Source organism: Cervus canadensis, chromosome X (assembly GCF_019320065.1).
Source record: "Cervus canadensis isolate Bull #8, Minnesota chromosome X, ASM1932006v1, whole genome shotgun sequence".
In the NCBI taxonomy this organism is placed as follows: domain Eukaryota; kingdom Metazoa; phylum Chordata; class Mammalia; order Artiodactyla; family Cervidae; genus Cervus; species Cervus canadensis.
This window is the reverse complement of record NC_057419.1, coordinates 59,326,371-59,348,268: the sequence shown is the minus strand read 5'-3', so window position 1 is coordinate 59,348,268 and position 21,898 is coordinate 59,326,371. Positions and strand designations below refer to the sequence as shown.

The 21,898-nt window shown below is 44.9% G+C and overlaps 1 protein-coding gene across 2 annotated transcripts in view; it reads right to left on the bottom strand.

Annotated features, from left to right (window-relative positions):
- AMER1 (APC membrane recruitment protein 1) overlaps nt 1-20,531 on the bottom strand; it is a 29,063-nt gene extending 8,532 nt beyond the window's left edge. Inside the window, exon 1 of one of the 2 annotated variants that reach the window (XM_043457713.1) lies at nt 20,372-20,531. The gene's annotated coding sequence lies outside the window, so the exon portion shown is untranslated. Of the gene's footprint in view, nt 1-20,213; nt 20,339-20,371 lie in introns of those variants that run through there. The other variant, XM_043457714.1, reaches the window with a different exon arrangement.
- Nucleotides 20,532-21,898: the final 1,367 nt, after the last annotated feature.

Below are 21,898 nucleotides of genomic sequence, written 5' to 3'. Positions count from 1 at the left end.
GGTGCTATTGGCCACAGGAGGGATTATCAAGGGGTGGTGGTGTAGGAAGGTGGAAGGGAAGTCAGCTCTGATGACAGAGAAGTTTTGAAAAGCACCTGGCAAAAACAGCCCATTAAGTATTCACTGGGTTCTGTAAGAACCAGGCCTCAATTTCACATTAGCCAGGGCTCTCACTGACATTTTGCCTGGAACTGGGTAGAAAAGTATACCTGAAGTTTCACTTTCTTCCTTCAGGCTACCTAAATTGCCTGTAGGACCATGCTCAGACCTTCAAAAGCCCAGAATAGGAGCCTTGCCGACCCACATTCCAGAGCTGCAATCCAGAATCAGCTAATATGGCATGGTAGCCTCTGGGCAAGGCACTCTCTGAGATTCAGTATCCTCTGTCCAAGAGGCCTGAAATACCTCCCTCTGATAGTGGTTATGTGAGGGATAGGTCTAACCTAGACTCTATAGTGACTGTTCTGCTGGTAACAGATTTTAATGTGGTCCACAGGGGCTTCCCTGATGGCTCAGATGGTAAAGAATCTGCCTGCAATGCAGGAGACCGGAGTTCATATCCCTGGGTTGGGAAAATCCCCTGGAGAAGGGAATGGCTACCCACTCTAGTATTCTTGCCTGGAGAATTCCATGGACAGAGGGGCCTGGCAGGCTACAGTCCATGGGGTCGAAAAGAGTCAGACAGGACTCAGCAATTAACACTTTCGCTTTCTGTAACTGAAACCACCATGAAAACCATGAGACAGACTGTTTTCTTCTCTGCTCCTTTCATTATTTTGACCCCCATCTAACTTCTTATCTAGAAAGGGAACTCCTTGAAGGCACAACTCCACACAACTCATGTCCCTGGTCAGTTAGGCTCTGAACAGCTATTTCAATAAACAAACCTGATGCAAGACACACCCTTCTGGTCTAGGCTCCCAGTCCTCTAAATAGCCAAATGTCACAGAGATAGAAAAAAAAAAGAAGGGCTAGCCAACATATCCCGTATCCCAACATATCCCCCTCCCCACCCCCATCGTCTGATGTATCCACTCCAGTGACTAGCTGATTAACAGCTGGATCAGTGACCAGCCTGCTAAAGCCCAGTGACCCCTTCCTGGAAAGTCCCTCACCACTGTCCTCTCTTTGCAGGGTAGCCACCAGCACCTAAGGAGCTTGGGTAGGGAAGGGAGACAGAATAGCTGCTGGGAGCCAGAGAGACAGAGAGAAGGAGAGGCAAGCAACACTGTCGTCCTAAGAGTAGCTGGCCAATACATCAGCCTTGTGACTGGTTGCCACTGTAGAAACACTCTCACATTCACCTACAGTGGGAAACTAAGAACTAGCACTCTGGGGGTGGAGAGAGCCTGGCAGCTACACTCTATCCTCTGACCACATTAGAGGAATCTTCCTGGAGTCCCTGATCTTGTCTTGCAAATAGTAATTTTGTGCCTTGTACCATGCTTGGCCTGACACTTGACTCATCAATGTGATCTAAGCTTCTATCAGAAGCACTCTGCAGAACTTAATATTTAATTTGTAGCATGATAATGTTTGGTTACCCCCAAAGTAAGAGAAAAAAATACCATCATCTGATCTCTTCTCTGCAGAAATCTGTATTGCAAATTGCTCAGGTTAGGTTTTTGTTTTTTGATTCTGTGTGCCATAGTTTAACATGGCATTGTTCCAGCTCAGCCCTGCAACTGATAGGACCACAATAAACAGTGCTACCCCTCAAATACACAATGATACACACACACACACTCTCCGAGTCCTCTGCCGCAGGATCAAAAGGGAATAGGGACCCTATCATCTATCTGAGTCCTTCACTTTCCAAAGCACAGATGTTTTACCTCAGCCCTGAAATTACTGACAATGTTGTCATTATGGTGTTGAGCACTGAGGAGATGGGGTGGCGATAAGTGGAGTTATTTGTGAAATTATATTCCCCTCTGTGGTATTAATGAAAGGAACCTCACTAGAACACTTGGTTAAATGATAATTATTAAGCTCAGTGCTGCCAGAAGGGTTCAAAACCCCAGTCCTTGCTTTTGGGAAGCTCCTAGGCTAACAGATAGAGAATCCTCTATATAACAGTCTGAAGGCACAATATGATGCAGACCTTAGAGAAGAGCCCTCCTTACTGGTTAAGCTGAGTGCTGAAATATCATTCTTCATACCTTATGATCATGTCCCAGGATAAACTTGAAAGGCAAAAAGATAATCCCTGGGCTCAGAAAAGAGAATGCCTTGAGAAGGAGGCATTCAATCTGGGCCTTTTTAGACAGGAGTGAGTGAAACTGTCAATTATTTAGAGGAAAGGATGGGCAAGACTAGTAAGTGTGGTTGGGCATCAAGGAAAACCAAAGGCTAAGTGAAAAACCTTATAGTCTTACCCATCCTTGTGACTTGAAGGCTTAATCGTCCTATGGGTTTTGGAGCTGAAATTCCTGCAAACAGAAGAATTAGGCAAACTGAATCTCAAACAGGGCTGCTTTATAGAACCTTGATGCCTTGGCTACAGGGTAGTCCCTTTGGGTTTTCTCTTGCCGTTGCTTCTTTGCTCTGTTGGAGTAGAGGCCAGCCCACAGCTCTCTACATTGTCCCCTTCTCTGTCATAGGGATCAGCAGTATGCTGTGGATAGAGCCATGGTCCACAGAGTTGGGTTCCAGATCATGCCAAGGCATCCATCTAAGCCTTGGCCACTTGTGAAATGGAGATCAAAATAGCTTCTCTATCTGTGGTCCACTGCAGGGATGTGAGGTTAGATGGGATAATCAACACCAAAAGCATTTTGTAAACTGTAAAGTGCAAAGCAAATGAGAAAGACTGGCATTCCTGTTATTTCAAGTCAGATCCCAGTTTCCTAGGAAGTAGTTGTTTGTTGTTGTTTAGTCACTAAGTCGAGACCATGTGTAAAAGGCCACTCATTTGAGAGAGCCATTCAACTACAGGAAGTCCAAGGAACCAGCTGCCTTGGCCCATGCTGAGGAAGAGCCAAGGGTTAAGGGATTTTAAAGACGTTTGTGGATTTATACAAAGTCCTCTGTTAAGGGCAATTTAAAAAGCCTTCTGTATATGTGGTGGGAGTGGGTGAACTAGGCAGGGTTGTATCCCTGGGAATCAAATTCTCTTCCCCCAGCTTCAGGTCCTCCTCCTAACTAGGCCCAGGGCCATCTTTGCTGGCAAAGGCCAGAGTTGAAATTATGCTGTCTCCTACCTCCCTGCTTTGTCCCTTCCAGAGCCAAGTACCCACCCATAGTGTCTCTGCCCTGTGTCCCCCACAAGGCAGTAGGACAGAAGCTGGCAGGAATCGCCTGTAGCTAGTGCCTCCTAAGCCCAGCTCCACCTAGCCATCTCACTCAGGCCTCTTTTTCATACTCCTTACTACCTCACCAGGTCCCAATGCTGTCCTTTCCCAGTGGGCTATGCTACCTTTGCTCGGGACCAGAGTTCAGGAGTGAGGTGGGGCAGAAGGCAAAGGGGACTGCAAAGGGAGAGATTCTGCAGCTCCCTCAGGCTGAGGCTGGCTCTCTTCATAGTTTCTGCCAAGAAAGTAGTCCTGCTAAGTGCAGAGCCCCTCCACCCTAAGGTTTCTCAAACTGCATGCCTATCTAAGTTTCAGTTGGACTTGTGGGTGAGGGAATACTGTAAGGCTACCCTGTGATCCCTGGCAGGGGCCACTAGCTGCAGCTATTGCTAGCATGGCAGGAATTGGGCTGTGTCCATCCCTGCTCAAGAGAGGCCAGCCTCAGGCCATTCTTAGACCAGTGGAAGGCTAGGTCAGAGCTACTTCCTCCTCCTCTCATCTCAAAATACAGCAAGAGACCAGTCACAGATTTATTTTTTCTTTCTTTTTTTTTTCAGTCACAAATTTGCTCCAGGAATCCATCTCAGTAACGGGGAAACAGCTGCAGTCTTGCACATTCTGCTCCCAGCCCTATTTCCTGGGGCCAGCTCAGCCAACTTAGAGAAGGCTGAGTTCAGGGAAGAAGTATGTGGATTTATGCAGTAGCTCCAGAGGCATGGCCTTAACCAGTCGTAGTTTCCCAGACCTCCTCCAAGAAGTTTTCCTGGGAGCAAGCCCACTCTGGGTGCATCCTGCACTTGTACATGCAGTGGAAGGTGGTCTAAGGAAGGAGTAATAAGGACAGGAAGTCCGGCCACCCTCCCCCCACTTCCTGAGAGTCAGCCAATTCTGCACTGTAATCAGCTCTCCCTACCTGGGGGAAATCCAGCAAGTTCTTTTGGTTTCAACTGGAAGATGAGGCTATTAAGAGTGCCTACCTTTTAAAGCTATTTTAAGTAATTAAAATCTGATGTATATAAAGTAACAAATAAAATCCATTATATAACAGAGGCTCAAAAACATAGCAACTAGTTTTACATATATTTTATTCAAACTGCTGCTGCTAAGTTGCTTCAGTCATGTCTGACTCTGAGCCAACCCAAAGAGGGCAGCCCACCAGGCTTCCCCATCCCTGGGATTCTCCAGGCAAGAAGACTGGAGTGGGTTGCCATTTCCTTCTCCAATGCATGAAAGTGAAAAGTGAAAGTGAAGTCACTCAGTTATGTCTGACTCTTAGCGACCCCATGAACTGCAGCCTACCAGGCCTCTCTGTCCATGGGATTTTCCAGACAAGAATACTGGAGTGGGGTGCCACTGCCTTCTCTGTTTTATTCAAACTATAGTTGGACAATTTCTAGCAGCAAAACTACCTCAATCAGGGTTGACTAAGGTGCTTCCCAGGCTCTAAGGGTATGTCACCAAACCTTCTTGGGCCTCAATTTCCACAAATGGTAAATAAAGGAGGCTTCATTTCTTCTCACAGGAGGCTTCAGTTGTTCTTTTAGTCAACTTTTGATTTCGGGGGTCCAAAATGTTTCCTCAAATCAGCTACTGGTTAACAGCTCTGGTTTATCTGGGAATTTCCACTAACCAGGTTCTCTAGCCCAAACCAGAAAGGTCAACAATCCAAACTTAGCTAAGGTACTGATACTAAGGAAATTCAAATCAACAAATGTCCTTCATCCACTCCTGGTACTTGTTATTTAATCACTAAGTCATGTGCTACTCTTCTGTGACCCCCATGGATTATAGCCTGCCAGGCTCCTCTGCCCAGGGGATTCCCCAGGCAAGAAAACTGCAGTAGGTTGTCATTTCCTTCTTTAGGAGATCATCCCAACCCAGGGATAGAACCCACATCTCCTGCATTGGCAGGCAGATTCTTTACCATTGAGCCACAAGGGAAGCACTCATGGTACTTACCAGCTTACAAAATGTTCCCCACTTCCTCACTCACCACCATTTCTCCTTCCCAGTGATTCATTAATCATGCCTGGTTGCTGTTGCTGTTTAGTCACTAAGTCATGTCTCTTTTGCAACACTATGGACTGTACCTCACCAGGCTCCTCTGTCCATGCGATTTTCCTGGCATGAATACTGGAGTGGAGAATACATTCTTCTCAAATGCACATGGAACATTCTCCAGGATATACCACATCCTGGTTCACAAATCAAGAATCAGTAAATTTAAGAAAACTGAAATCATATCAAGCATGTTTTCTGACCACAAGGCTGAGACTAGGTATCAATTACAGGAGAAAAAAAAAACTGTATAAAACACAAACACATAGAGATTGAACAATAAATTTCTAAATAACAAGCAGGTTATTGAAGAAGTAAAAAGAGAAATCAAAAAGTTCCTAGAAAAACATGACAGTGAAACCATGATGACCCAAAACCTATGGGATGCAGCAAAAGCAGTTCTAAGAGGGAAGTTTATACACAATCCTACCTCGAGAAACAAACAAACAAACAAACAAAAACATCTAATAGACAACCTAACTTTACACCTAAAACAACTGGAAAAAGAAGAATAAAAGAAAAGACCCAAAGTTAGCAGAAGGAAAGAAATCATAAACATCAGAGCATAAGTAAATGAAAAGGAAATGAAGGGACAATAGTAAAGATTAATAAACTAAAAGCAGATTCTTTGAAGAGATAAATAAAATTGACAAACCTTTAGCCAGACTCATGAAGGAAAAAAGGGAGAAGAATCAAATCAACAAAATTAGAAATGAAAAAGGAGAGGTTACAATAGACAATGCAGAAATACAAAGCATTACAAAAGACTATTATGAACAACAATATGGCAATAAAATGGATAACCTGGAAGAAATGGACAGATTCTTAGAAAAGTTCAATCTTCTAAGACTGAACCAGGAAGAAATAGAAATAATGAACAACTCAATTATAAGCACTGAAGTTGAAGTTGTGATAAAAAATCTCCCAAAAAACAAAAGCCCAGGACCAGATGGCTTCACAGGAGAATTCTATCAAACATTTAGAGAAGAGCTAATGCCTATCCTTTTAAAAATCTTTCAAAAAATTGCAGAGGAAGGGACACTTCCGATTATTCTATGAGGCCACCATCACCCTGATACCAAAACCAGACAAAGACAACACAGAAAAAGAAAACTACAGGCCAATATCACTGATGAATATAGATGCAAAAGTCCTCAACAAAATTTTAGCAAACAGAATTCAGCAACACATCTAAAAGCTCATATATCATGAACAAGTGGGCTTTATCCCACAGATGCAAGGATTCGTCAATATTTGCAAATCAATCAATGTGATATACCACATTAACAAATTGAAGGATAAAAATCATATGATTATCTCAATAGATGCAGAGAAAGCCTTTGACAAAATTCAACACCCATTTATGATAAAAGCTCTCCAGAAAGCAAGCATAGAAGGAATATACCTCAACATAATAAAAGCCATATGTGATAAACCCACAGCAAACATTATCCTCAATGGTGAAAAATTGAAAGCATTTCCCCTAAAGTCAGGAACACGACAAAGGTGCCCACTCTCACCACTACTAATCAACATAGTTTTGAAAGTTTTAGCCACAGCAATCAGAGAAAAAAAAAGAAAAAAAAAAAAAAAAAGGAATCCAGATCAGAAAAGAAGAAGTAAAACTCTCACTGCTTGCAGATGACATGATCCTCTACATAGAATACCCTAAAGACACTACCAGAAAATTGCTAATCAATGAATATAACAAAGATGCAGGATATAAAATTAACACACAAAAATCCCTTGCATTCCCACACACTAACAATGAGAAAACAGGAAGAGAAATTAAAGAAAAAAATCTCATTCACCATTGTGATGAAAAGAATAAAATACTTAGGAATAAATCTACCTAAAGCAACAAAAGACCTATATATAGAAAACTATAAAACACTGATGAAAGAATTCAAAGGTGACACAAATAGATGGAGAAACATACCATGTTCATGGATCAGAAGAATCAATATAGTGAAAGTGAGTAGACTACCCAAAGCAATCTACAGATTCAATGTAATCCCTATCAAGCTACCAATGGTATTTTTCACAGAACTAGAACAAACAATTTCATAATTTGTATGGAAATACAAAAAACCTCGAATAGCCAAAGCCATCTTGAGAAAGAAGGATGGAACTGGAGGAATCAACCTGCCTGACTTTAGACTATATTGCAAAGCTACAGTCATCAAGACAGTATGGTACTGACACAAAGACAGAAATATAGATCGATGGAACAAAATAGAAAATCCAGAGATAAATCCATGCATCTATGGACACCTTATCTTTCACAAAGGAGGCAAGAATACAACAGGGAAAAAAGACAATCTCTTTAACAAGTGATGCTGGGAAAAGTGGTCAACCACCTGTAAAAGAATGAAACTAGAACACTTTCTAACACCATACACAAAAATAAACTCAAAATGGATTAAAGATCTAAATGTAAGACCAGAAACCATAAAATTCCTAGAGGAAAACACAGCAAAACATTCTCTGACATAAATCACAGCAAGATCCCCTATGACCCATCTCCCAGAGTAATGGAAATAAGAGCAAAAATAAACAAATGGGACCTATTTAAACTTAAAAGCTTTTGCACAATAAAGGAAACTATAAGCAAGGTGAAAAGACAGCCTTCAGAATGGGAGGAAATAAAAGCAAACGAAACAACTGACAAAGAGTTAATCTTAAAAATATACAAACAGTGCATGCAGCTCAATAGCAGAAAAATAAACGAACCAATCAAAAAATTCACCGAAGACCTAAACAGACATTTCTCCAAAGAAGACATAGAGATGGCTAAGAAACGCATGAAAAAATGCTCAACATCACTCATTATCAGAGAAATGCAAAGCAAAACCACAATAAGGTACCATCTCATACCAGTCAGAATGGCTGCTGTCAAACAGTCTACAAACAATAAATGCTGGAGAAGGTGTGGAGAAAAGGGAATCCTCTTACACTGTTGGTGGGAATGCAAATTAGTATAGCAACTATGGAGAACAGTGTGGAGATTCCTTTAAAAAATGAAAATACAACTTCCATATGACCCAGCAATCCCACTGCTGGGCATACACACTGAGGAAATCAGAACTGAAAGAGACATGTGTACCCCAATGTTCATTGCAGCACTGTTTACAATAGCTAGGACATATAAGCAACATAGATGTCCATCAGCAGATGAATGGATAAGAAAGTTGTGGTACATATACACAATGGAATTATTACTTAGTTATTAAAAAGAATGCATTTGAATCAGTTCTAATGAGGTGGATGAAAGTGTAGCCTATTATACAGAGTGAAGTAAGTCAGGAAGAAAAACACCAATACAGTATATTAATGCATATATATGGAATATAGAAAGATGGTAATGATGACCCTGTATGTGAGACAGCAAAAAAATAGATATAAAGTACAGACATTTGGACTCTGTGGGAGAAGGCAAGGATGGGATGATTTGAGAGACTAGCATTGAAACATGTATATTACCATATGTGAAATAGATCATCAGTCCAAGTTTGATGCATGAAACAGGGCACTCAAAGCCAGTGCACTGGAAGAACACAGAGGGATGGGATGGGGAGGAAGCGGAGGAGAGTTCGGGATGAGGACACATGTACACCCATGGCTGATTCATGTCAATGTATGGCAAAAACCAGCACAATACTGTAAAGTAATTAGCCTCCAATTAAAATAAATAAATTTAAAATAAAAGAAAAAAACAAATTGAAAGATAAAAACCATATGATAATCTGAATAGATACAAAGAAAGCCTTTGACAAAATTCAACACCCATTTATGATATAAACTCTTCAAAAAATAGGCATAGAAGTAATCTACCTCAACATAATAAAGGCCATATAAACCCACAGCAAATATTACTCTCAGTGGTGAAAAACTGAGAGCATTCCCTCTACGATGAGGAATAAGACAACAGTGCCCACTCTTGTCACTATTATTCAACACAGTTTTGGACGTCCTAGCTATGGCAATCAGAGAGGAAAATGAAATAAAAGGAATCCAGATTCGAAAAGAAGTAAAGCTCTCACTGTTTGCAGATATTATACTATATATAGAAAATCTCAAAGATACTATCATAAACTTTCTGGAACCAATCAGTGAATTTGTAAAGTTGCAGGATACAAAATCAATACACAGAAATCCCTTGCATTCCTATACACTAACAATGAAAAATCAGAAAGAGAAATTAAGGAAATGATCCTAGGAATAAATTTACCTAAAGAAACAAAACACCTGTATATAGAAAAGTATAAAACACTGATGAAAGAAATCAAAGATGACACAAATAGATGGAGAAATATACCATGCTCTTGGATTGGAAGAATCAATATAGTGAAAATGAGTATACTACCCAAAGTAATCTATAGATTCAACACAATCCCTATCAGACTACCAATGGTAGTTTTCACAGAACTAGAACAAAAATTTGCATGGAAACGCAAAGACCCTGAATAGTCAAAGCCATCTTGAGAAAGAATAATGGAACTGGAAGAATCAACCTTCCTGACTTCAGACTATATACTACAAAGCTACAGTCATAAAGACAGTATGGTATGTGTGCTCAGTCACTCAACCATGTCCAAATCTTTGTGAACCCATGGGCTGTAGGCTTCTCTGTCCATGGGATTTCCAGGCAACGATGCTGGAAGATGGGTTGCCGTCTTCTCAACCCCAAGACAGTATGGTATTGGCACAAAAACAGAAATATAAACCAATGGAACAAGATCTAAAGCCCAGAGATAAACCCACACACCTTGTGAGCACTTTATCTTTGACAAAGGAGGCAAGAATATACAATGGGGCAAAGACAGTCTCTTCAATAAGTGCTGCTGGGAAAACTTGACAGCTATCTGTAAAAGAATGAAATTATAACACTTCCTAACACCTTGCTGCTACTGCTGCTAGGTTGCCTCAGTCGTGTCTGACTCTGTGTGACCCAATAGACGGCAGCCCACCATGGTCCCCCATCCCTGGGATTCTCCAGGCAAGAACACTGGAGTGGGTTGCCATTTCCTTCTCCAATGCATGAAAGTGAAAAGTGAAAGTGAAGTCACTCAGTCGTGTCTGACTCTCAGTGACTCCATGGACTGCAGCCTACCAGGCCTCTCTGTCCATGGGATTTTCCAGGCAAGTGTACTGGAGTGGGTTGCCATTGCCTACTCTGTTCTAACACCATACACAAAGATAAATTCAAAATGGATTAAAGACCTAAATGTAAGACCAGAAACTATAAAACTCTTAGAAGAAAACATAGGCAAAATATTCTCTGATGTAAATTACAGCAAGATCCTCTATGACCCACCTCCCACTGCTGCTGCTGCTTTGTCACTTCAGTCCTGTCTGACTCTGTATGACCCTAATGGACTGCAGCCCACCGCGCTCCTCTGTCCATGGGATTCTCTAGGCAAGAATACTAGAGTGGGTTGCCATGTACTCCTCCAGGGGATCTTCCCAACTCAGGGATCAAACCTGGGTCCCCTGCATTGCAGGCAGATTCTTTACCACTGAGCCACCAGGGAAGTCCCATGACCCACCTCCTAGAGTAATGGAAATAAAAACAAAAATAAACAAGTGGGACCTAGGTAAACTTAAAAGGTTTTTGCACAGGAAAGGAAACTATAAACAAGGTGAAAAGACAACCCTCAGAATGGGAGAAAATAGCAAATGAAACAGCTGACAAAGAATTAATTTCCAAAATATACAAGCAGTTTATGCAGCTCAATACCAGAAAAACAAAAACAAAAAACGAGCAATCCAATCAAAAAGTGGGCAGAAGACCTAAAGAGACATTTGTCCAAAGAATACATAAAGATGACTAATAAAACACATGAAAAGATGGTCAAGATTGCTCATAATAGAGAAATGCAAATCAAAACTACAATGAAATATCACCTCACACCAGTCAAAATGGCCATCATCAAAAAATCTACAAACAATAAATTCTGGAGAGAGCGTGGAGAAAAGGGAACTCTTTTGCACTGTTGATGGAAATGTAAATTGATATAGCCACTATGGAAGACAGTATGGCGATTCCTTAAAAAAACTAGGAATAAAACTACCATATGATCCAACAATCCCAGTTCTGGGCATATACCCTGAGAAAACTATAATTGAAAAAGACACATGTACCCCAGTGTTCACTGCAGCACTATTTATAGTAGCTAGGACATGGAAGCAACCTAGATGTCCAACAGATGAATGGATAAAGAAGAAGTGGTACATATATATACAATGGAATATTACTCAGCCATAAAAAGGAACATATTTGAGTCAGTGCAAAGGAGGTAGATGAACCTAGAACCTATTATACAGAGTGAATTAAACCAAAAAGAGAAAAACAAATATCATGTATTAACACACATATATGAAATCTAGAAAGATGGTACTGATGAACCTATTTGCATGACAGCAATGGAGATGCAGACATAGAGAACAGACTTATGGACACAGGGTGGTAGGAAGGAGAGGGTAGGACAAATGAATAAAGTAGTATGGAAATATACACACTAACATTTGTAAAATAGACAGCCAGTTGGAATCTTCTGTATGACTCAGGGAACTCAAACTGGGGCTCTGTGACAACCTAGAGGGGTGGGATGAGGTGGGAGGGAGGCTCACGAGTGAAGGGACATAGTATACCTATGGCTGATCCATGTTGATGTAGGGCAGAAACCAATATAATATAATAATTATCCTTAAATTATAAATTAATACATTAAAAAAAAAGAATACTGGCGTGGGTTGCCATTTCCTTGGGGGATGTTAACTCCTTGTCACAGAGAAGGAAATTGTTTAAGCTTGGAAGAAGACTTGCCTAAGGTCACACAGTGGGATGATGACAGAGCCACACCAACTTCCAGGCCTCTGAGTCCCAATTCTATGCCATTCTGCTGCACTGTGTTAGCCCCTAATCAAGGAAGAAGACTTAGAGTGAGGACTGTGCAGGTTCCCCTCCCACCTATGAGAGCCATCCTCTTCCTCTCCTATCACACTCTTGTACCAAACTAGTTGAGCCTTCTCTTCAGCATTTCCAGTGATCACTGGCTACCACTATTTTGGCCCCACCTAGCACATTCCAGAAAGCTTTCTGTGGCCATTATTCTTATCCAGAAACTGCACTATCACCACTCCCAAACCGTGGAACGTGTTCCTCTACTCTTCTCCTTGGGAGATAAGTTTGAGGGGCCAAAACAAAGGTCCAGACAGAAACCTGACACTGGGGACAAACATGAAGGTAAAGACAAAATGAAAATAAAGAACTTGAGCTATAGTTTAAGGAAAATGATCTACAAGATCTGGAATTTGAATTAACATTTCTAAAGCCCACAGCCAATGTCTACTCTCAAAACCATTTTTTTTTTTTTCAGGACCTGACAGAAGGGCTATCCAGCTTTATACTCTTTGTCAGATCTGTAAATGCTGCTGGTAGAGCCCCAATCAAGCTATCCCTGCAACCACTCCTCCCCTAATTTGCAGCCTTCCTGAGAGGTACCTCTTCTTAAGGGGGCATCTCACCAACTCTAGATGCAGCATAGACCCTAAAATGAGCCCTCTAGCCCCTGTTCCTATTTCCTCAACACCAGCCCCTCAAATGAATTATCATATTCAGCCATGAGTAATTCATTCTGGCCAGCCTCAGCCTGTCTGTTCTTTTCTCTTGAATGCAGCCTCCTTCATCTTATACGGCAGTCACCACATCTAGCACAGAGCAGCAGCTCAAACAGTGTTGGTTCAACTGAATTCTAATTCAGCTAGAGCTTATCAGCCCAGAACTAAAATGCCAGCTTCACTTCTTTCAGGCTGTGAGATTTGAGAAAGTGACCTAACCTTTTTGAAGAAAATACTACCTACCATATGGAGTCACAGTAAGGATTAGAGATGATAAATATAAAAGATTGATTACTTGTTAGGTACCAAGCAGATGTTCAATAAAGGGCCCTTGTGACAGGGCCTCTTGCAGCTTCCTTCTCCACTCTAGTTCCTCAGATTTCCCCTCACTGTGATGAGGATGACAAAAGTCTCTTAACAGCGTTCCCTCTGGTCTCTCCTGCTGCAGCACTGAAATCCCACCCCCTTGCCTCCCCACTTCCATCTCATCCATCCTGCACACCCTTGCCAGATTCATTTTCTTACAACTCTGATTTCAGTGCATCACACCTTGACTTATCAAATTATTCTGCACTGCCTACAAGATTAAGGCCAACTCCCTTTGCCTGACCTTTAAGACTTGCTCTCTGCATGTCGCTTGCAGGTTTCCTAGGCTCACTTCTCTGCCCCTTAGCCTCAGCCCCAAATATACAGGGCTTATCCAGTCTAGGAGGTATGGTCACTCAGACTCTGCCTCTACCTAGAATTGGGCTTACCTGGGGAAACTTCTTGATGCAGCAGCTTTCTCCTCAGGCTGCTGAGGCTGCCTCTCCAGACTGCCTGAAATGGTGGGGGCTCTGGGAACCACCTAATTGCCACTCTCCTCTAAGGCTCCCAAACCTCCTTAGAAAGGGATGTATTCAAAGAAGGTGTCATGCCTGCATCATAAGGCTTCCATTATTTCAGTACTAACTCAGCAAGGGTGAGATCAAAAACAGGCAACATACCTCCTTCCTCCTCTGTTCAAATGAAGAACAGGAGAGGAGCTAACTCCAGGGAAAGAGACATGATAAGGCAGTCAAGAAAGCCTGCAAGGAGTAGCTGGATCAAGTGAACAATGGAGACTCCTGACTTTCCTATGTATCCTCTATATGTACGATATCCTCTATATGCACCATACCCTAAGTGAGAGACCTCAATAAAGAAACTGAGGTTTGGGAGGGGATCAGATCAGTGTGCTTAGAGGAAGAAGCATTAAATTGAGGGCCAGGAACTTTATGCTCTTATGTAACCTTTGGCAAACAAATCACTTCTCTGTTCTGGGCCTCGGTTTTCCCATTTAGAAATGGGAGACTGGACTGGGAACCTGCTTCCTCCAGGCTGCATGAAGCTGGGGAAAGGACAGTCCTGTGTTTAGTTTTCCAGTGGCTGCTGAGTCAGGAGTCATGTTGAGGAAATGTCATTTTGGAGGTTCTAGGCTTCATTGGGAGGCCTGGATGCCTACCTGGTTTGGCCCACTGTAGAACAGAGGTGAACTGCAGCCTAGCCTCACTCCATATGCCTCTCACTTCTACCCTCCCCCCGCAAGCCCACCCAACATTCTACTTTTCTGAATGTGCTAGGCCTAGCTTATATGAAATGTACAGATTCTCGAGGGACCACAGCTGGCCAGGCCCAGCCCTCTCTCTCTGAAGAAGAGCTGCAGCCCCCAGTTGAGGGGCACTATCTAGAGAAGAGGTGTTAGTATCTGCTTGGAAACCCAGCAGGGAAAAAAACAAACAAACAAAAAAAAACGAACCTGTAGATGAAAGCAATAAAGGCTCTGCAACAAGAAATGCAGATCAAAAGGTTGCAAAGCTCCCCCATCCCCACCTCCTGCAGCACCATTATGCTTGCCTCTGCCTCCACCAAACTCCCTCAGGCCATTTTCTTCATTGTACTTATTATCCCCTAATCCCAAAAGGGAAGGTGCAGGGGAGCAATGCACCCTCACTCAGTTAGCACCTGCACTTCTGCAGTGGTTCTGGTTTCCCTGCCTGCCTTGCTAGCGACATGCACAGGTTTGAAAAATAAGACCAAGGAGAGAAGAAAGACTCTGATTTTTTAATTCAGAGAAGTTGAAGGTGGAAGAGATGGTTTAATGCCCATGAAATCTCCATGTATGGTGGCCAGCTGTTCTCAACACACACACACACACACACACACACACACACACACACACACACACACACACACGGTTTAAGTATAGCATGAGAGGCTAAGATTACATCTGAGAAAGAACTTCCTGGCCACGAGATGGGTAAACCAAGAATGAGTGACACAGGAAGTCAATGAAATGCCTCATCCGAGGGCTTTACTTTTATCACCCAGTCTATCTGCCTGGACAGGACTTGAGGCAGGGGAACTGAAGAAATAACACTAGGCAGCTCTCTTCTAGCCCCTTCTTCCTCTTTGGTTCTTCAAAGGAGCCAGACTTGTTGCTATTTTTCTCATTCCCTTCATCCTCTGGTTCAGAGAGTGTAAATGTAACAGTTCTTGAGGAATTTTTAACATCTCCACTATACTATAAGAGAAACACTAGATTGCCAGCTTCTTTCAACTACTTCTCTTCTGAAACTTTCAGCCCGACAGGCTGTAGACCAAGATTGAAAAAGCAAGAGACGTGAAAGGGGAGGAGTTCCTAGAAAGCTAACCAAGCTTCTTTTCACTCTTGATGAATGGGTGAGGTAAGAAGAGGGGTTGATTAATGTGATTTGTACAGATTTATGCTTAACGGATACAGTGGATAAGAGGAGTTGCACAGGAGGCAGCTGTTGGTGGTGGTGTTTAGTTGCTAAGCCTCTCCCTAAATTCTGTGTGAACTTAAGCAAGTCTCTGCTGCTTTCCAAGGTCTCAGGATTCCTGTCTGTAAGAAAAGGAATCCAAACTGGTGCTTCCTGAAGGCCTGTCCAGCTGGGAGAAAAACGATCAGCAAAGGACTAAGGGGCATTCAGCCTTTACCACATTGGTATACAGAAGCCTGGCTCTGTCCTTCCCCGCTGCCCCACCAAGATCCCCTGCAAAGCCAAAGAGAGGCTGACAATATACAGTTTTCCTCTAGAGATAGCCTACTCCCCTAGTTCTTCCAGATCCAAAGATGACTTTTTACCTGCCCAACTTATGGCACTCTTCCAATCCCTTTCTAAGAACCCATTCTAAAACCCTTTCTAAAATCCTGTTTTATTGTGGCATAGCTACACACAAAAAAATATCAGAACCTCCCAATTACCCACTTTTTGATGGCCCCTTCCTTCATTCCTTCAAGATCAGACCCCATTTCACAACCTGGCATTTGGGAAACCCAACACCACTGGGCCTCAACTTCCTTTTTACATTGCTGTTGCTGTTGTTCAGTTGCTAAGTCATGTCTGACTCTTTAAGATCCCAGGAACTGCAGCATGCCAGGCTGCTCTGTCCTTCACTATCTCCCAGAGTTTGCTCAAATCCATGTCCGTTGAGTCGGTATCTCATCCTCTGTTGCCCCCTTCTCCTTCTGCCCTCAATCTTCCCCAGCAACAGGGTCTTTCCCAGTGAGTCAGCTCTTCACACCAGGTGGTTAAAGTACTGGAGCTCCAGTTTCAGTATCAGTCCTTCCAATGAATATTCAGGAATGATTTCCTTTACAACTGACTGGTTTGATCTCCTTGCAGTCCAAGGGACTCTCAAGAGTCTTCTCCAATACCACAGTTCAAAAGCATCAATTCTGCAGCACTCAGCCTTCTTATGGTCCAACTCTCACATCCATACATGACTACTGGAAAAACCACAGCTTTGACTATACAGATCTTTGTTGGCAAAGTGATGCCTCTGCTTTGTAATATGCTATATAGGTTTGTCATAGCTTTCCTTACAAGGAGCAAGCATCTTTTAATTTTCATGGCTGCAATCGCTGTCTGCAGTGATTTAGGGCCCAAGAAAATACAATCTGTCACTGCTTCCAATTTTTCCCCCTTTTATTTGTCATGAAGTGATGGGAATGAATGCCATAATTTCAGTTTTTTGAATGTTGAGTGTTAAGCCAGTTTTTTCACTTTCATCAAGTGGGTCTTTAGTTCCTCTTCACTTTCTGCCATTAGAGTAGTATCATCCGCATATCTGAGGCTGTTGATATTTCTCCTGACAATCTTGATTCCAGCTTGTGATTCATCCAGGTCAGCATTTCACATGATATACTCTGCATACAAGTTAAATAAGCAGGGTAATAATATACAGCCTTGATGTACTCCTTTCCCGATTTTGAACCAGTCCATTGTTCCATGTCCAGTTCTAACTGTTGCTTCTTGACCTGCATATAGGTTTCTCAAGAGGCAGATCAGGTGGTCTGGTATTCCCATCTCTTTAAGAATTTTCCACAGTTTGTTGTGATCCACACAGTCAAAGGCTTTAGCGTAGTCGATGAAGCAGAGGTAGATGTTTTTCTGGAATTCCCTTGCTTTCTCTATGATCCAACGGATGTTGGCAATTTGATCTCTGGTTCCTCTGCCTTTTCTAAATCCAGCTTGAACATCTGGAAGTTCTGGGTCTTTTCTGGTTGATATTGTAAGGGGCCTTTGTACCTTGGAGCCATACAATCTCAACCAGAAAAGACTGTCACCACTCATCCTGCTTGCCAGCCACTCCCTCCCATTCCTAATTTTGCTTATACAACTATCCTTTGCCTAACCAAAACCCCTCTAATTTCTGGAGGCTTCCCAGGACAATACCCCATGTACACACAGATCTCTCATCTCCCTCCATGGCAACTGTCTCTAGATTCATGAATTAGCTGGGGACTGGGCAATGCAGGTCCTGAGCTTATAAAGTTAGACATTGTGTTTTATTTTTTTTTAAATTGTAGATGAAACCCATTCCCTTTCTTAATCTTCATTATGTATACTCAATAAATATCAGAGACTTGAGTATCATTTTCATGTGAATTAGGACAAATGCCAGTTGGGAACATAAAGATCTTCTCCAAAGTTTTACAGACATTAAGTACTTCCTGAGCATTCATTAACTGCTATGCATTGCTAGGGTTTCAGGGAACTTCGGCTGAGATTCAGGTTTCATTTTGCCCTGTGAGAAGTTCGGAAAGAACCCAGATGTCCATGGTATCAGGGAAACAAAGTAGAGGCAGGGAAATTTAATTATAGTTTGTTTCCTATTATAATTTAAGTCAGAAAATGCCCAAGGGATGCAGGTGGCCTGGAGGAGTTCTAAGTTCTGAGAAAGAAGAGGGCATCACGGATTGCAAGAGATGGAAAGGCACTAAGGAGATAGGCCCAGAGCTGAGAGGGAAGAGAATTTGAACAGTGTAGGGTGAGAGAGTCTGAGTGTGGGGAGGGGAGTCATATAGGGCAGATATGTTGGGTGGCTGCTGGTTTAAGATAGTGCAGCGGACATGTCCAGCTCTGAATCAGAGATGCCCAGATGTAAGTAGGGGGATTGTATTGGTGCTTGGTCAAATTGAGAGGAGGTGAATGTAGTGTCCTATCTGCAGTTCTTGCTAGTGTCACAAAAGTCCCCAGCTAGCCTTCCATTAAAGTGAGGGATTTATTGGGTCTCATTTTCTCCTCTCAGAGGTGCCTAGGCTTTGCCAGGCCCTGTAGTACACAGAGTTTTCCACCCTCAGAGGTGTGTTAAAGGTCCAAGAAGAGCCTTTCAAGTCCCTAGATAGCTCCTGGGCTTCCCTGGTGGCTCAGATGGTAAAGAATCCACCTGCAATGCAGGAGACCTGGGTTTGATCCCAGGGTTGGGAAGCTCCTCTGAGGAGGGCATGACAACCCACTCTGGTATTCTTGCCTGGAGAATCCCCATGGACAGAGATGTCTGGTGGGCTACAGTCCATGGCATGGCAAAGAGTCAGACACGACTGAGCGATTAAACACTGCACACGTAGCTCCCTCCCTCTTGTTCCTCAGAAAGGCCTAGAGTCCACAGAAAGGGGCACACTTCGGTGCAGACTGAGCAGTGAGTGGGGTTGAATGAGGGGAGCTGCACTGAGGGAGGGGGCTCTGCTGGACTTCCCAAGGTGGGGGGTGTGGGGAGTCCAACAAAGCAGGACCCTCCATCAAGCCCATGTGAATGCAGCAGGCAGGCAAAGCTGCAGGAGATATTTGTGTGAGGGGCAAAGGTTCACCTTGACTCCCGCGGCCCACACCAAGGCAAGCTTGGCCCATGGAGGCTGGCTCTGCAGGGCCTGTCCTGAACTGTGGCACGCCTGGCACAGCCCCTCACCACTGGAAGAGCCTAGGCCAAGTCTGACAGTCACCAGTCAGAGGTGTCTGCAGCAGACAATGACAGCAGCCCAGCAGGCTGGGTATTTTCAGTAACTTTGAAGTTGGAGGATTTGGCTGCTTCTCTAGCTTTCACACACACCCAAACGGCTGTTTCTCTACTACAATAATTACTCCCCCTACCTATGGCACAGAACCGTGCGCCCCCCCCCCCGCCCCCCGCCACACACACACCATACCACACCACACCACACCACACCATGGTTATCGCTATTTTTAACCAGAGGTTGGAGAAAAAAGCGCGGCCAGTACCCTCCAAGGGGACAGGAGGCGAGGCAGGGCGGGGGAGGGGGAGCAGGGACAGGAGGGAGGCGCGGGGGCGAGAGGGAATTTGACAAAGCGGCCTTGCAGCTCTAACCCAAGGACTAGCTTGAGCTGCTGCCCTAACCCAAGGTACTGCGAGAGATGGCTTGCCAGCCCCTCTGCCCGCGGGGGCGGGCGCCAGATGCGCCCGGAAGCCCAGGAGCAGGGGGCGCGGCTGGTTGGGGCCTCAAGGCCGAGGTTCCAAAGGGAAGTGAGCAGCCCACAGGCCCAACTGAGCTCCTCCAGGGAGGAGACAGACAAAGTAGATACCCCAACCCACGCCAAAGCAAGTACTCGTCGGACCCAGGCCAGCGCGTAGGCTTCGTCCCTAGAAAAGAGGGAGAGGCAGGAGATGCACCGGGAAGGGGAGGGGCGGCAGCTTGGCCGCTGTGATGAGCGATACTCGTCTAACACAGCTGTTCCAGCTAATGTGCTACAACAAAGCTGTAGAGCTCCCGGCCTACAAAAGCACCGCTGGGGGTGCTGGTTGGCTTCTCCCCTCAGGAGACCACAGGGCAGCACGTGCGGGCTGCCTCCCCCGAGAGCCCCGAGGCATGGCCCAGGATAGCCCGCCGGCCTGCCTTCCTCTTTCCACCTCTAGCCGCGGTCGCTAGCGCTCAGAGGACATGGCTCTGACCCTCACCAGAAAGTCCTCAAAGCTGGTTCCAAAGAGGAGCGCAGAGCAGTCCGGACGCCGACCGGCCCAGCCCTTAGAGCTCCTTTCCAGGCGGCCAGAGTGGAGCACGCGAGACTGCACCGTATGGCGGGCAGGCGGAGGCTCCTGCTGCGCGCAATGCTTACCCGGCTCGGTCCGGTTTCCAGCCCGGTTTTTGTCTCTTGCGCCGCCCTGGCCGGAGCTGGAGCCTTGGCTGCTACGGCTGAGAGCGTCGCCACCGCCGCCTCTGCCGCCGCTGTGGCTCCAGTCACCTCCTGCACCAGATCCCCTTCCCCAGGCTCTGGGCTGCTCCCCCATACCCCTCCCCCCCACCCCGGACTTCACAGCCACAGGGTGGGGCATTGGCTTCCTGATTGGCAGGCGTGTGGTCCAATCGCCACGGTGAGAAGGCGTTTCCTGACTCGCCCACTGTTTTCCTTGGTGCGTTTCTCTTTAAATGCAAATAAGCGCGGGCGTGGTGTTGGCAGGGGGCGGAGAGGCTCCAGAACCCCTAGCTGGGACTCCTCAGTCCCCCACCCCCTCACGCCGGGCGGGTAGCTGCATGGCGACGCCGTAAACTCCAGGGGCTGGTCCCGTCAGTACGGAGCTCTCTGGAGCCCGGTTTCGCTTTGCATGCGCTTTTATTTCCGTGGCCGCGGTGCAATTGGGCTGCGGCGCGCTGGCCGCCACCGGTAGTTTATTCCAGAACGAGAGGCCAGCTGGGAGAGGCGGGGCGGAGTGGTTGGGGTTCCTGGGGGACTACAACGCACCCCCTGCACTTTGCCGGCCCCATCCTTAGGCGTAGAATCAGGGCCCCGGGCGCCTGCCCCGGAGCCGCTCAGAGGGAACCCACCTGCCAGGAAAGTCAATTGCAGCTCCAGCGTCCCAGCTTCCTCCGCCTTTTCGGCACACTGGAGCCTTAAGAGACCATAGAGTCCAGCTTCTACCAGTTACTGAAAAGTCTGTTGCTGCCCAGAGAAGAGAAAATGCTTCCCCAAGGTCACCTATCCTGCTAGTAACTGGGGCAGATTTGGAATTGAGGACCGGGGCTCCCAGTCCAGGGCTGCTTTCACTTTTCTTCTTCGTAGAGACCTGTTTCCGTGATTGACTCTCACCCTAATTTCCCACTTTTTATGGAACTTGAGGGGATCCCCAAAGCCTCTAGTGGCCTTCTCAGCCCTTTGATGTTGAGCTAGGCTTTGTGCAGTTCCCTATCCCTGAGAAACCTGGGTACTGAGAGAAAAATCTTGTCTGGGCTACTGGAGGTCAAAGTTGAAGGTGGAATGAGGAAGCCTGTACCAGCCTTGCTGCTGATGTGTCTGGGATGTGGTAGGGGGCCAGCCTGAACTTGGGTCTCTAGCCTGAGGGCATTAAATGGCATTAGTGGCTGTCAGGGCCAGGTGAGCTGAGGCAACAAAGAATCCAGTTCTACCACTAGCTCAGGAGTATCCAGAAGGCCCAGCCCTAAAACTCTGTGAATGTCTAAAAAGCAGGGGAGGGGGGCGAGGAGGGGTGGAAGTGGTACGGTTGAGGAGAGGGGAGGGATTAAAGAACAATGCCTGCCATTTTTTGCATTGCAGGAGGAGTGCTGTCTGTTGCTCTATTGGGTTCTATCTGCCTTGAAAAGATCCAGCTGCTAAACTAGTAAGAGGAGGACTACTGCCCCCTGCGTG